The sequence below is a fragment of the Phascolarctos cinereus genome, unplaced genomic scaffold (assembly GCF_003287225.1).
Source record: "Phascolarctos cinereus isolate Bilbo 61053 unplaced genomic scaffold, phaCin_HiC Scaffold_7;HRSCAF=346, whole genome shotgun sequence".
Classification (NCBI taxonomy): domain Eukaryota; kingdom Metazoa; phylum Chordata; class Mammalia; order Diprotodontia; family Phascolarctidae; genus Phascolarctos; species Phascolarctos cinereus.
The window spans coordinates 97048912-97053560 of NW_027556180.1; the positions used below are offsets into that span (position 1 = coordinate 97048912).

The 4649-nt window shown below is 36.2% G+C and overlaps 1 pseudogene; it reads right to left on the minus strand.

Moving 5' to 3' along the window:
• Positions 1 to 2855: 2855 nt before the first annotated feature.
• LOC110196756 (NADH dehydrogenase [ubiquinone] 1 beta subcomplex subunit 5, mitochondrial pseudogene) lies at positions 2856 to 3392 on the minus strand (annotated as a pseudogene).
• Positions 3393 to 4649: the final 1257 nt, after the last annotated feature.

Here is a 4649-nt window from a genome sequence, read left to right on the forward strand (position 1 = left end):
CCCCCTGCTCAATAAACTCCAGTGGGCCTCTAAAGCCTATAGGATCAAATAGAAAATCTTCTGTTTGGTGTTCCAAGTGTTTTATAACCTATTTCAACCCACTCCCCTCCCAACACACACACACACACACACACACATACACACACACACACACACACATAAACACATGAATACATACACACATCATTTAGTGACTTTAGCCTTCCTGTAACTCACAGAACACTCTCCATCAACTGACTCCTGGCATTTTCACTGACTGTCCCCCCATGACTGGAATACTCTACTTCTTATCTCTCACTACTGGCTTCCCTGCCTTCCTTCAAGTCCCTGCTAAAATTCTTAGTAAATGTTTAATAATTAACTGACTGAGCAGTTACAGGTCTAGGTTCAAACAGACAGTATACCATTGTTAGTCACTTGATCAACAAGAAGTTAATGGTTCAAATATGTGCCAAGAATTTTGCTATGTTCTAAGGATATAAAGAAAAACAGAAATATAGTCTTTGGATTTAAGGAGCTCATATTCAGTTAGTGAAGAAAGCATCAAATAAATATGTACATTGTGTGTGGGAGTGTGTATATACCTTGTTAAAAGTGGTACTTGAACCAATTTTTCTCCATATTTCAAGTTCAGCTCTCTATCTACCACGCCCAGCCACCACTCATGTGTCATAATAATGATAACTATCATTTAAATATGTTAGAGAATTTGGGTTTTTGTTGTTGTTTTGCCCAGATCCTTGATTTCATTAGTATATGGAATAAAGGATGAAGAAACTCGTCTTCCACTACAGAAAGACAGCTAATCTAGAACATTCCCTTCCTGGCTCTGTTTCTGCCTCTCTAGATGACAACGGCATGCCTTGTCTACCTTGTCTACATTTTAACCTTGGACCTTCCATCAGCATCTGGGACCTTCTCACTCTAAAATATTACCCTGCCTCTCTTGCCCTCTGCTCTTATTGGTGAATTTCTCCCAGGGCCTCCTATTTGGGGAAAGGACCAGCCATCCCTCATTTCCTTCCTTGAACTGATACTGAGTATTCCTTGGGTAGCTTTCCTCATCCTTTTCAACTCCTTTAAATGTGAGGTTATCCCCCATTAAGTAATTCATTTAGAGCAGGTACGGTCGTTCTTTTTACTTATATTTGTATCACCAGAACTTACCACCATGTCTGGCAGTTATTAAACCCTTAAAAAAGCACATTGCCTACTGGCCTATAGTTTTAGCAAGCTTCTTGAAGGAGGTGAGATAATATATGATTGTATGTTTCCAACTATATGAATTAAGTAAAAATGATAGTAGGTTGAATGTTCCCAAACAGCCAATAGTATGGAAACACAGAGCTATAAAATCAAGTACTCAGAGTTTGAAGGGTACTTAGAAGGCAGTTAATTGAGCATTTTACCTGAATAAAACTCTCCTGTCATGTTGGGACAGCAAAAGCATAGTTCTTATAAGCTAACCTACCTTCCCATTGAAGTGACCAGGAAGTGGAATGAAAGGTATAACAAGGATCTAAAGAGCTACATTTGATTGTATTTACTTTGTGTCATATTTACATCTCCTTTTTGACTCTATTCAAATTAAGTTTTGAAAAGAGATTTTTTTTGCTTGTATTTTGTATAATATGTAAACATTACTTCCCAATCTCCTCCTCAACTCCTGCCATATGAACTTATTGTTAAGAAGAATTAAAAATAAATGTGATTTAGTAACTATTTGGAAATAACACTTTCCACATCATCTTTTGTGTGTATTCACTGTATGAGTTGTATTGTCCTTTTGTGTTTTTATTTAATTAAGGTCATTGTTCATGCCGTACTGCAACAGTTCTTATGAGTCTTCTCATGCTAAAATGTCTACTTTTAACTTTTGTGTTTATAAGGAAAACAAGATGACTAAATTTGGTTTCTATCTTCATTCAGAAGTAGACATCAACTGAGTCAGAGTCTAACAAATGAATAAGGTATTCCATGGTCTTAGTCAATACAAAATTACTTCTACTTTTAAGAAATGTTTACCAAAAACATTCAAAGCTTGACTTTTTAAAAATAATTTTGTCTTCTACAAAGAGTCTATCACTTTATATTTAAATTATTTTAAAGAGAATTTTTAGATGTTGAAATTTAAAAAAAAATATATATATATATATATGCTTGGCATTTCAATTTAACAAATACTTTCTGTTTTTTATATTTTATAATTTTTAGCATTTAAAACTCTTTACTTTGAGTTGCTCTTGGCACCAATTTTTCTAATATTTATGAGTAAGGATTTTCATTAGATCTCAACAGTTAAGATCCTTGAAAAACTCACATTCTTTAAAGAGATGCAAAAAGTTTCTTGCCTATAAAAAGTAAAAACAAAACAAAACATGAAAACTTCATCAACTTCCACAAGACTTGCTTACTAAAGTTTTTCATTTTTCTGATTTATAAGGTGTTAGTCTTTTACATAATCCAGGCTAAAAACTCCAATGCCAATTAAAATAGAGGAGCTATCACTGATGAACCCAGATGCTTATATTCTAGATGCTCAGGTACAGAAGTCATTTTTGATACTGTTACACTATATCATGTTGTAGAATCTACTTCGAAACAATACTACTTTTAGAAGTTCATAAACTTTGATGTCATGTAATTTTAAATGTCCTATGCATGACCTTCTTAAAAAAGAAAATCATCCTTTAATAACAAAATAAATTCTCTTAAACTACACTGAAAAATAATTACAAGACCAAAAAGGAAATGGCTATTTTATTCATAAAACACCAATGCAGTATGCATTTCTTAATTAAACCCCTCCCCCACCTCCAAAAGAGAGAATACATCAGATGTGCAGAACTGATAGTTTAATAGTCAGATACTGCTTTAGGATCGTGATCAATAGTTCCTTATCAACAGCTGGGTAATGAAACCAGTGTCAGTCCCCTCTTCCTTGCATAAGTCTTTCTGTTTCCCCATATTTCAACCTCACATCAGCCTTTTCAGCTTCCAGTTGAAAGATTGCCATGGTTCTTTCACAAATCTTTTCAGGAGGTTCATAAACAAAATGAGCAACCCACCTGGTTATGGGTGCTTGAAGTACTCCCAGTGTTCTGGAATGTAGCCTTCTGGGATTTCTGCTAACTCAGCTTTACCAATGAATATATTCACCAGTGTTATGCCAATTGCCCCTGAAATCCCAGTCAACAATAAATAAAATCTCAATAACTTCAAAAATAACTTGTCATAAAATTCAAAAGGTTTGATGACAAACATTTTCTTCCCATGGCCTCCACTAACTTGGACTGGGGTCATAGGCACCTGAGCATGGTCAGCAAGCCTGTGATGCACAGCTGAGGCCCAAGCCCAGGAGGGTCGGGGACAGGCCCCTCCCATCCTTCCATTGAGGGTGAGGTGGAAGACGGCAGCAAGAGGCTGGTTGCCTCTATGGCTGCTTCCGACTTTTCTCCGAAAGGAAATTTTGTGTGTGTGTGTGTGTCCAACAACAACAACAAAATACCCAAACTGGTTATTCCTTTAAAAAATTCAGCCAAATTGGGTATTTGGTGCTGTGTAGCAAAACACCAGCTGTTTGTTTATATGGCTTTTTTTTTAACTCAATGTGTTTGTGTTGTAAGTACATGATAATAGTGGTGAGGGCCATATTGAAATTCCTTATTGGAAAGTAGTTCTGTAGTTGTCACCAAAACAACCACAGGAAAGTATTGCTCCAAAGGTATGTTTCTACTATTACATAATGTACTTACACCAGGCCAGTCCAAAGAGTGAGTTTCAGAAGTTATGAAGTTTGGATGGGACTAGGGTTCTACTAGAAGGGGGGAAAAAAAGATAGTCTTAAGAAATCTCTTTAAGTTTTCAAGGACCACTTAAGAAGGATCTGAGATATAGAACATGCAGGAAGAGACCTCAGAAGACCTATAGTCCTGCCTCCTCATTAAACAATGAAGACCAAGGGGTCCAGTGAGGATAAGTCACTTGCTCAAGACTACAAAGGTATTAAATATCTAAACTGAGATTGGAATTGAAGTCTCTGAATTCTGTGCCTGTTTTTTTTTTTTAAATCCCCACAGTATCTTAAAGCAAAACTGTAATGAAAATTATTGTGCTTACCTATGGCAAATTCATTTTGGGGTGAGACAGAATGATGATGCTGGCCAGAAAAGGATTATGAAATTGCATCTAAGAATGCCAGTTGTCACTGGGAGGAAACATTTCTTTGCCAGATATTGGGGCTCCATGGCAAAGCCCTGGTTGTCTACAATAGTTGTTATTGTTCAGTCATTTCAGTCATGTCCAACTTTTCATGACTCCATTTGGGGTTTTCTTGGCAAAGATATTAGAGCAGTTTGACATTTCCTTCTCCACCTCATTTTAAAAATGAGGAAACTGAGGCCAATAGTGACTTGCCCAGGGTCACACAACTAGTTAGTGTCTGAGGCCAGATTTGAATTCATGAAGATGAGTCTTCCTCACTCCAGGCTCAGCACTCCATCTATTATGCAACTTAGCTGACTTTCTATAATAGTTAATACATTGTAAAAGAATTTTGATTGAAGATTCTTTTACCCCATTACTACCAAAGAAAGATTCAACATATTATGTAACGTAGGTACTACCCCCTCGAAATTGTGTATACATTG